This window comes from Colossoma macropomum, unplaced genomic scaffold (genome assembly GCF_904425465.1).
Source record: "Colossoma macropomum unplaced genomic scaffold, Colossoma_macropomum, whole genome shotgun sequence".
NCBI lineage: Eukaryota > Metazoa > Chordata > Actinopteri > Characiformes > Serrasalmidae > Colossoma > Colossoma macropomum.
The window spans coordinates 422,723-434,732 of NW_023494894.1; the positions used below are offsets into that span (position 1 = coordinate 422,723).

At 39.2% G+C, this 12,010-nt stretch overlaps 1 protein-coding gene across 12 annotated transcripts in view; it reads right to left on the minus strand.

The window, feature by feature from the left end:
- LOC118800430 (vacuolar protein sorting-associated protein 13B-like) overlaps positions 1-12,010 on the minus strand; it is a 402,625-nt gene that overhangs the window by 379,319 nt on the left and 11,296 nt on the right. The gene's annotated exons all lie outside the window — the stretch shown is intronic.

The following is a 12,010-nucleotide window of genomic DNA, read 5'->3' on the forward strand; positions in this document are numbered from 1 at the left end:
TTGGGTGCTCTGACTGTTTTACCACAATGACTGAACATTTTTAACTACTTTACTTTTTCCTTCAGGTTCATATTAAAGCATGATATGATCCTCTCATGCTGTAGTACTGCGAAGGAGCACAACACCGTTTTTCATTTAATTTCTTAAATTCCAGGCTTTTTATACAGCTATTAATCTTAACTCCTATTAATCAGTAACTACCAGATAATAAATTATTCAACATATATGGTAAAACTGATCTGCAAGTTATACTTATGGACTCTTGCAGTTTGAGTCATTAATCATAAATGATTGTCCAGTGTTCAGTGACTTCATTAACATGTTAAAATCAGACCCTCTCAATTATATCACAGCAGGCTGAGTGAAAAGAGTGACATGCAAAAAGAAATACAGCAGTTCACCCCACATAGCAACACCTGCAGCAGCCTACTGTGTCAGTCCTGATCAGGGTGCGGTACAGGCCAGCCCCAAACCAGCAGAGATTAAGAGTAAAAAGAGGTTTACAACCTCTGACCCTTCAAACAGAGCATGAGCAGATAACTCTGTCTGGTCCACACACGGACACACATGCACGCATGCACAAGCACACACATTGTGTCAACAAGCTGGTTGTCAGATCAAATCGTCTGTAACCACCCTCTACACGCACACTTCTCCCTTCCTTGTTTTTGTGATTAAACAAGATAGCTGCTTGTGAATGATGAAGATTACATTTTAAAGTTGTTTCGCATAGTTTGGGAGACTGGTGAAAATGTAATTTTCCCTGGCATGGTAATGTAAACACAGCCATGCCATAACACTCAACAAAGCAGCGTGGAAAATATTTATAGTGAGCCGGCAACCACATACACTTTTCCACCATACAGCAGTGGGAACCAGTAAACAAACTGTGAGAAATAATAAATAAGTCATCAGTGTTACATTACAACAGAGAGAGAGAGAGAGAGAGAGAGAGAGAGAGAGAGAGAGAGAAAGAGAGAGAGAGACTGATTGCCCACACGTCATTTAACAGTGTTCAGTCTCTTTTCTCTCTGTATGTGCAGTACTGGCACAGATACACAGGTTGCTGGGATTCTGATTTCAGACAGAAGTCAAGCGTGGATGAGCTTTAGGGCTTTAGGGGAGGTCTGATTTCTTCTTAGTGTAATACAGTCAGAGCAGAGATGTGCACCATACACAGATATACACACTACACTGCCAAAAGTATTCGCTCGTTTGCCTTCACACGCAACTTGAGTGACATCCCATTCTTAATCCATAGAGTTTCATATGATGTCGGCCCACCCTTTGTAGCTATAACAGCTTCAACTCTTCTGGGAAGGCTTTCCACAAAGTTTAGGAGTGTGTTTATGGGAATTTTTGACCATTCTTCCAGAAGCGCATTTGTGAGGTCGGACACTGATGTTGGATGAGAAAGCCTGGCTCACACTCTCCGCTCTAATTCATCCCAAAGGTGTTCTATTGGGTTGAGGTCAGGACTCTGTGCAGGCCAGTCAAGTTCTTCCACACCAAACTTGCTCATCCATGTCTTTATGGACCTTGCTTTGTGCACTGGTGCGCAGTCATGTTGGAACAGGAAGGGGCCATCCCCAAACTGTTCCCACAAAGTTGGGAGCATGAAATTGTCCAGAATCTCTTTATTACAACTGAATCTTTTCCAAAATCTTGCAAGCCATGTTACCAACCATGAGCCACCTACTCGACATGAAGGGCTATTTTATTTGCTATACAACAAGAAGAAGTAAGCCTAGCTTTGTCTCTATTATTAAATGAGTATTGTGAATAAATCTCAATATAAATGTTGTTGGGACACAAAGCCATTGGTCACTCTAAACATTCCATCTTATTATATTCCCCACCAGGCATACACTATGCAATTTTAATGTGTTTTAAAACACACATAAACCCAATCACAACCACTTCCCAACATGAGTGGAGACACGTAGGCTAACAAAGCGGAGACAAAAAAAGTCATTTGCGGTATTAAATTCTGTATATGCCAACCTGGTTTCGGTTTCAGTGCACAGTGTGGACAAGTAAGCAAAGCTGCTGTAGCACAGTTTCTCAGCATGTTTGCTTAGTACTCGGGTGCATAGAGTGTTATTTGAATGAAACAGCTTTTCTGATAATTGTCCGTAGACAGAAGCTGCATGTTAGCATGTTAGCATGTTAATTGGACTGAGCATTTTTGTACAGTCTGAGCATAGAAATCGTAGGTTTTGTTCGTTCAAATGTACTGTGTGAGTCACTAAAGAAAAAGACTTCTAAAATTGTACAGTGCTTGCTTAGCTTTAGAGGACATTCAACCACAGCTCAACCAGCCAACAAGTCAAAAAGATTTGTACCACAAGAATAGTGAGCTCCTCGAATGCGCACGCCTCAGATGTGATTCCTGCTGTCACTGTACTACAGACTGTTTTTGAATAAGACAAATGAGGAGTATGAAATACAAACTACAAAAAGGCATCTGCTGGCATAACCATAGTGGTTTTAGGTCTCTGAGTAATGATTTATCCACAAGCAAAAACACAAACATTTGTTTCCACTGTACCCAATACAGCAGTTACAAAAAAAATCAAACTGCCATTATCTTCACTGAAATTGAACTGGCTTAATGGGTAATTACATGTAGAGATAAATTGTTACAGCCATAAACAAAATCAAGTAAAGATGAGAACCTCACAACAACGAAGATCTGAGGACAAAGAGCAACTGTGCTATATCAAGCTGGAGTTATGTGTGTGTGTGCGCGTGTGTATTAGGCCCATTGTGAGACTGGTTAAGATAAGACTACTTAGGTTTTTGTGTTTTTTTTTTTTCCTCTTAGCAGGGCAATTGTGTGCCATAAGGATTGAGTTATACTCACACAGTACTACTCTAATTTACATTTCTGTGCCTCTTTAAACCTAGTTCAGCTAGGAGCAAGTTGTTGAGGAGGTTCAGGAGGAGAGCTGGATCTCCACTGCTGCCTTGGACATCCAGCCACTGACTCAGACCCATTGCTCCTGACTCACTTTGTGTGTTTAAGAGTATGCACGCGATGCACAGTCATATCCTGGATCTGAGAACTGAACAGTGAATATCCACTAAAACAGGGTTTCTCAACCTGTGGGCCGCAGACCACCAGTGGGCCGTAAAGCACCCTCTAGTGGTCCGCGGGCCTGAACGCCGTAGTGGGCTGGTAGAGCCATATAAATAAAAACATTGCAGTCACAGGCTAGTTAAATGTCATCAGTCTGAGACAATGCAGCCACGGCGCGCAGTGCAGAATTAGCCAGAGATGGAGAGGTTTCTCAGGGCACTTTCTCCTACCTTGTTTGGTGCAAACCAACTTTTTTCTTTAGTTTGCTCTGTTTTGACGTGTGTAAATACTCCACCCGTATTCGGGTATGCATCAAACAGCAAAACCCGCGGGTCTTGGTTTGCTTTCAACCAAACCCTGTTCAGTTCACTGCTGGTGGGAGCGCATTTTATGATGAAACGAGGAAATTCATCAAGAGAGCTGGCTATCTTCTTTTTCTATCAGCATGTCAGTGCTGTACTGTCAGTATAATCTGCCTTTTAACATCAGACTTGTTCCTGCAGCTGATAAAAACGACAGATGAGTCTTCTCATAGCGAAGAGATGTGTTTGATTTTTGGCCGAGCATCAGCGACCCGAGTGGTTAAACTTAAATTGATAAGCCAGTGACAAAGAAGCAAATATAAGGTTAAGGTTTAATACAAAGTTAAGGTTTATTGTTATTGTTGATCATGACTAGTGAGTGGATTGAGATTTATTTCAAATGAGGCGCAAAATCCTCAAAACTAAAGGTACCTCAACACCAAACAGCTACTCCAGTGGGAAAGCCTTTTTAGTGAAAACACGATGAACTGCAGCTCTAAATCACAGTCCACATCCACAACTACCTTTTTTTCTTTTCCCCCTTTTTTGACATCTTTGCAAACATATGGCTTTGTAACGTTATGTTTCTGAACATAACTGCAAATTTTGGTTTCTGTGATTGAAGTGAAATCGATCAGATCTTTTTTCAGGCCCTAATTCAGAGGTTTTCAGTGTAAGCAGCAAAAAAATAAAATAAAAAATAAGATTTTACTTTTCCTATGGGCTGCTATGCTTTACAGTTATGAACAGGTGGGCCTCGGAGTGGAAAAGGTTGAGAACCCCTGCACTGAAAGAAGCAGCTCACACTGCTCATAGTCAAGATGAGACAGGCCCTAAAACAGTTTATACATTGTAAGGCACAAATCATAAGGAAGATACCAATTATCTAAACAGCTAATGAGAAGACAAAGCTACATTATATTGCCAAAAGTATTCACCCATCCAAATCATTGAATTCAGGTGTTCCAATCACTTCCATGGCCACAAGTGTATAAAACCAAGCACCTGGGCATGCAGACATCTTCTACAAACATTTGGGAAAGAATGGGTTGCTCTCAGGAGCTCAATGAATTCCAGCGTGGTACTGTGATAGGATGCCACCTGTGCAACAAGTCCAGTCAAGAAATTTTCTCACTACTAAATATTCCACAGTCAACTGGCAGTGGTATTATAACAAAGTGGATGCGATTGGGAACGACAGCCACAAAGGGGTAGGCCACGTAAAATGACAGAGCGGAGTCAGCAGATGCTGAGGCGCATAGTGTGCAGAGGTCGCCAACTTTCTGCAGAGTCAGACCTCCAAACTTCATGTGGCCTTCAGATTAGCTCAAGAACAGCGCGTAGAGAGCTTAATGGAATGGGTTTCCATGGCCGAGCAGCTGCATCCAAGCCTTACATCACATCACCAAGCGCAATGCAAAGCGTTGAATGCAGTGGTGTAAAGCACGCTGCCACTGGCCTCTTCTCCGTCTGGCAATCCAGTTGACGAGTCTGGGTTTGGCTGTTGCCAGGAGAATGGTACTTGTCTGACTGCATTGTTTCAAGTGTAAAGTTTGGTGGAGGGGGGATTATGGTGTGGGGTTGTTTTTCAGGAGTTGGGCTTGGCCACTTAGTTCCAGTGAAAGGAACTCTTAATGCATCAGCATACCAAGAGATTTTGGACAAGTTCATGCTCCCAACTTTGTGGGAACAGTTTGGGGATGGCCACTTCATGTTCCAACATGACTGCGCACCAGTGCACAAAGCAAGGTCCATAAAGACATGGATGAGCGAGTTTGGTGTGGAAGAACTTGATTGGCCCGATAGAACACCTTTGGGATGAATTAGAGAGGAAACTGCGAGCCAGGCCTTCTCGTCCAACATCAGTGTCCGACCTCACAAATGCGCTTCTGGAAGAATGGTCAAAAATTCCCATAAACACACTCCTAAACCTTGTGGAAAGCCTTCCCAGAAGAGTTGAAGCTGTTATAGCTGCAAAGGGTGACATATTAAACCCTATGGATTAAGAACGGGATGTCACTCAAGTTCATATGCATGTGAAGGCAGACGAGCAAATACTTTTGGCAGTATAGTGTAGAAAGATAATTGGGAATTTCAAGTAAATTTTTTGGTCAAGTATGCTAACACAAAAAAAAACAAACAAAAAAAAAAAACAAATCAATTCCTCAAATCTAAATGAACAGTCTGATGTGTGTACAATTTTTACTGTTCTTTATAAGCAGCATCAATCTGATAAACAGAAATAGAGCCTGGCTTACTTTTCTGTTATTTGACAAATTACATGATAGCTAAAAAAAATTAAGAGGTTTTGTTTAACCTACGTATAATCAAGGTAATTTATATAATCTATATATTACTATCTTAAGGTAGCTACTAATCTATCATATGCTGGGTAGTCTAGTGTAACAAGTAGTCACTCACTCTGCAAACTATTACAATAATTAGCTTTCTGAAACAAGACATAGGGTCTCATTCACCAATATCAAGTTTTTTCTTAAATGTGTTCTTCAGAAAGGTCCTAATAAAGTTCTTAAACTACATCATTGTTCACACTTTTGTGATCTTGAGTATGTGTAGATTCTGTTCTTATCTAAAAACAAATCCCAAATAAGAAAACATTGGTGAAATGTCAGAATCTTCATGAAAACTTCCTAAGTGGGTTTTAAGAAGAAATTTCTTCTTAAGAACAGTTGGTAATTGAGACCCACAGTCATTAATTTTGTTCAAAGCAGTTAGTAAACTAGCTACCCTACCATGTTTGCTGACAGGCTAAATTTGTTTCCTATAGGTCTACTGCAGCACCGTTTAAACAAATGTGTCATGTGTCATTATTTGGCTCCATCCTGTCAAAGCAGGTGGTTCTTGGTAACTTCGCTAAACAACAAAACTTGCAAGGCTACAGCAAAGATAACCTAGAGAAACTGCCACACTATGGACTCATAACTCAGAGATTTACATGAGATTTTTCTTTGTTACCACAAATCCAATTCCAAAAAAGTTGAGACATTAGGTAAAATGCCAACAAAAACATTAAGCAATGATTTGTAAGTTTTTAAATATTTAATTAAAAACAGCATACCAAATATTTTACCTTACCAGCTTCACCGATTTTTTTTTAATTGATACACTAATTCCAAATTTGATGCCTGCAACTAGGGCTGGGCGATAAAACGATAATTATCGCGATATAACTTTTCCTCGATAGAGCGATACGACATGTTCGATAAATGTTCGATATAATACACCATTCTCACACTTCCACGTTCTAGCGAAAGCCTTCGTGGCGTTTTCTACTGCAAGGAAAGCGACACTATTCGACATGATTAGAGAGGGAGGGTGCCACGAGTAAGATGAGTCTTTAGCAACGGCTGAAACGCGGAGTTATACATTCACAATCCTCACAACTACAGCGCTGTTGCAGCGCTCGGACAGTCATAAATTAGTAGGAGCGCATTCCCAAGCACGAAAGTGAAAGAAAGAAGTGAGTTCATGTAAATCACAGCCCTGATTTATACGAAAGTAAACTGAGGAAGCTGTGAGGCATTGGAGAGCAGGAGAGCGCTATCTTTCCAGGCTAGCTGTTTTTAGCAGCTGGCTAACTTGAAACAGCGCACTGTCACTCACACAACACGGACACAAAACACGACACGACACAAAAGCACCGCTTTCAGTTTAAACGTACCTAAAAGGAGGACTCCGTTTGTCTGGTGTTAGATATTTTGCGGTTCACCCCTTAAACTACTACGATAGTATAGAGAAATCCAGTCGTCGCTAGCTGGTGTTTGAATACTGTGATGTCATTTGTAACGGGGTAGCCGAGCGCTCGTCACCAGCTAAAAATAATCTGTTTTCTTTCTTAAATTATGACCATTACAAAAATAGCCATGCTTTTCCAGCTGGCAAAAACAGCTCACCAGACACTTTCTCCCACTCTCCCATGACAGATTTGTGAAATGTTCCATTTTTTGGCGAGTGTTCGTCATGTTCTGAACATAAAGGATAGTTTAAAACACGATATCGATATCGAACAATATGAATTTTGTTTATCGTGATAACATTTTTGGCCATATCGCCCAGCTCTACGTACAACCCTACTGTATGGTAATGATATACAGTGAGCATGTGAACCATTATTTTTAATGATTATTTCATTGTAAATATGCTTATGTATATTGCTATTTTTTAATGACATTCAACATCATATCTTAAAAGATGTTATTAAAAAAAGATTTTACTGTAAACTGTAATAATGGTTTGGTAAAGTATCGTGAAGAAAATTATTTATATCGACACCACATCTTGTCCACAACATGTGCATCTGCAGATCAGCAGAATTATATTGTTGAGAAACAAAACATTTATCAAAATAAAATAGAGAAAGAACACCATGTTTATATGTTAACTCTTTGTTAACATTTTGAACAAAGTGAATCAAATTCAATACATCACCATCTATCCAAGCCCTAATTCTCACCCAAGCCAAGTCCAGGAAAACATTCCCAAGCTAAGTCCAGGAGAGCATTCCTTCCCAGCATGGTGTGTAAAGCCACAATATGTCTTATTGTTTATAGTGCAGTAGCCACTGCAAGTCTTAAAGAGAGGCTAACTTTATAACAAACAAACAAACAAACAAACAAATAAATAAATAAAAAAAATCTATTTTCATGGTAATTCATTTCTCAAAGTAGTCATGCAGATGATCAGTAGCCTTCTAGCAAAATGATCTTAGTGCCCAGACTAAACTTGGTCCTCAGACAAAATCAGAACAGTGGAGGGGCACGAAAAGGTAGAGCACATTAAGAGAGGTACCTTCATAACCTTGTAATGTCAGTAAGAGAACAGCACAAAACAACAGCATCATCCACTTCACCTTTCAGTTCATGCATACCATCCACCATAATACCACATGTACCACACAACTTTAAAAGTGCAGAACAAACAATTGACGTGCCACAAATTACTAACTGGTTGTGTTTCTGTTTTTATTGTCTGTGCTTTTTCTGCTCTCGGTTAAGAAAGCCGAAGTGCTCTAGCCTGCAGGAGTCCCATCAGCACTGACACAACAGACAGCAACTAAAAACTGACTCATGGCTCAGTCCGGGTGGGAGCGAAGGAATAAAAGAAAGAGTGAGAAATGTGGGGTAGAGAGAAGACAGAGTGAATGAAATGGAGAGTGCCCGATTTAGATCTGACGCTGTAGTTCTTCAGATGTCTCCATCATCCAACCGCAGGCCAGCCACACACACACGCAAGCCTGAGATGTAAGGCATTCTGCCTGCTCTGGCACAGCAGCTAATAATTGCAATGTGTTACAATAAAGAACTACTCATTCACACACTATCAGAGCTGGAGAAAACTATGAACCCAACCCAAAACCACAGCAATTTTAAGAAACCCCTTGTTAATTTCTAATTCTTAACTTTAAACATTCCTGGAGTTAGACTCAGGGAGAGTCTCAGCAGGCTTACAGACCACATTTCAACTGCTAGCATAACCTCTCTCGACCTCATCACACAGACTGACCTAGCGACATCAAACACCCATACTATTAACCAGTAATAAACCAGTGCACTTATGCTTCTTTGTTGATATGATGGATCTTACTGTCAATGTTAGAATGAATGGCTTAGAGGAAGAAAAGTGTAACTTGTATAGTGTTCTCCAAGGTTCTGTTGTAGGGGCTCTACTTTTATCTTGCATGCTCCTGCTCGACAGGGTAATACATATGTACTGTATTCTAGAACTGAAACAATTACTCGATTATCGATAACACTGCCAGCAAAAAAAAAAAAGTCCATAAATATTTCCGTTTTTGATTTTTCATTTACATTTTCAAAGTGATCTCCAACCTAGAGTGAGTTGGCAACGTAACCTGAAGAGGGCAGCAATTCACTTATAGTGGCAGAACTATGTGAGCAAATAGCAAAAAATAACAATTATGGGTGAAAGTAGAGGTGGGTGACATGGCAAAAATATGTCATCATGATACTTAGACATTTTAACAATATACGATAAGTATAAAAAAAATGTAGTTTTTATGAAAAAACCCTGTGCTGCTGTGAAAAATACTTTCAGTATCTATGAGTACAATGATCTTTAATCAATGTTTGCCAATTAAACAGGACTACTAATGCTCTCTTTGAAATGTAAAAAGTGCATTGTGATAACGTTTCACAATGACAATAAAATCGTCATATAGCCCACAACCTAGCTGAGTTAAAAAAGAAGTAAAGTTTTGGAGCATTTTCTAAATATGAAGAACAAATTATTCACATAAAACATACGCAAGTCACTTAGCTTTCCACATAAGCACAATGTTACCAACGTTACTACCGGAAAAAAGCTTCCAACTTTAATGGTGCAACACTTCACACTTTAAACTTAAACTGAACAAATAAACCCTCCTTACAGCATTACAGTATAACTCCTCCAGTAGCATAAGGCTTATTTGCACTACTGTACATTTTTACAAATGTTCATATTACTCTGTAATATTCTGTGTATAATTTAATAATATAAATAATATAAGTTTGTATAGCATACTTTTTTGTAGTACATGTCTACTTGACCTGTATACGTACAGACAATCAGATCTGCACATATACAGATATCCACACATCTTATACGTAAATCTCCTGAGCTCCTTTCATATTGGCTGTTTTTTTTTTTGTTATTATTACTCTTTCTTCTATATTCTATTGTGTTTTATTTTTCCCTTAGCTCAGTTCTTGTTAATAGTCTATGTGCCTGTTTAGTATGTCACATGTCATACATGAAACACTCACCACAAAAAATTTCTTGTATGTTTGAAATACTTGGCAAAATAATGCGATTTTTTTTTTTTTTTCACCAAAAGAAATATTGGTCAAGTGTATCCATTTTTTAGTTAATATAAAGCAGAAATAAGTATACTATGCTATAAGTACACTGCAGGCGATGGCTCTTCTTGAAGGTGCCATCATACTCAGGTCATGTAATGCATTTTAATCCCTCACAATCATTCTTGAGCTCAGCTGTACAAAAGAGGGCTTCTTTACTAAACTCAGACCCAATACACTTAACACTCATATACATATACATACACAGCCTCATCATCCCATCAGCTGTCAGCTGGAAATAATAACTACATTTTTGTGAAAGATTTAAGCAATTAGGAAATAATACACACATGTATATTCCAATCATGTAGGTCATTTGGAACAGCAATGTGGTTAATGTCAGGCAGGAAATACTGTTCACAAAGCATACAATGTTTATTATCTCTTCAGTTAAACACATGCCTTCAAAATTCCTGTCTCTCCTTCAGTAATGCAAGCAATAATTACTGCAACAGCAGTGTATTCCCCACCCCCCAAACATTTTACTCTCTTTACTCTTTCTCTGTAGTTACAAACATACACATTGTCACACTCAGAACAAAACTTTGTATCCCCATTTTGTGATTTTTTTACTTTTTTCCTAAGAATGTGAAAAAAAGCCAGCTGCTTTTGTAATGTCTTAAAATCATGATTCATCAATAGAAACAGTCCTAAATTACTTGGAAAAAATGTTTGAGTGTTTGAGTGTGCATATATTCTGTTCTTACCCAAGACAAAACATTGGTGAATGTCAGAATATTTGTGAAAACTGCAGAAGTGAGATTTAAGAAGAAATTTCTTCTTAAGAATGGTTGGTGAGTGAGGCCCATTTTCCTTCCCTGTAAAGTTATCAATCTAGATACGAGGTTTTGTTGCCACAGCAACTAACACTGAAAAAACGAAGTGAAGTAAAGAAAAAGGCTCTACAAGGCTCTAGAGTTCTAACTGAAAATGATTTTCTAAGAACTGAGTGCAGAGTTGTAGCAATTATACATGTGGGGGGCATATCTACTCAATCATCCAGCATAAGGTAAAACTGTTTGCACAGGCAGTTAATTAGCACTCAGGGAACAGGACACACAGCTTAACCACCCACTGGCCACACTATGTGCTAGGTTTCAGTAATTCAAACATTTCCATTTTCCAGACACAGATTATGCTCATCTGAGAGCAAAATATCTTCTACTAAAATTAGATTTAAACTAATTACATGCAAGAATAAAAATAAGATTTAAAAAAATCTGGAACAGTGATCCTATGGCCTCAAGCATTTGTGCATGGTCAACAAGAGTGGCAGACTCTGCAATCCTGCCTGTTAATTCCCATCCATCCATCCAACTAGGTTTAGTTTTGTGAGTTGAATTTAGAGTTCTCTGAGCTAAGACTTCTCTGATGAAAGATCTCTGTTCCACTGTAAAGTCAAATGGTTCCCAGGGTCATACTGTGCTGTTCCGTGCTGGCACAGACACATGAGACCGGTTATGGTTTCTTTTTCCACCTGCTGTGCTCCTAAATCAGAATCAGAAAGCACCAAAGAAAACTACACAAAAGAGTGGCTAAATTCTTAAAGCCTAAAACCAGAGCCAGTTTATGGAGAGCCCTGCCACTTCCTAGTTCTCCTGTTATATCAAAAACACGACGGCAAAACGCCAGAGGGTGCCCGCGAGTGAGTCCTAAATGAATGGGGTAAATAAACGGCTAAAAATGAAAAGTCCGGTGGTTTCTAACCACCTGTCCAGGACCTTCCTTTAAGTTTAGGAAGTGCAAGA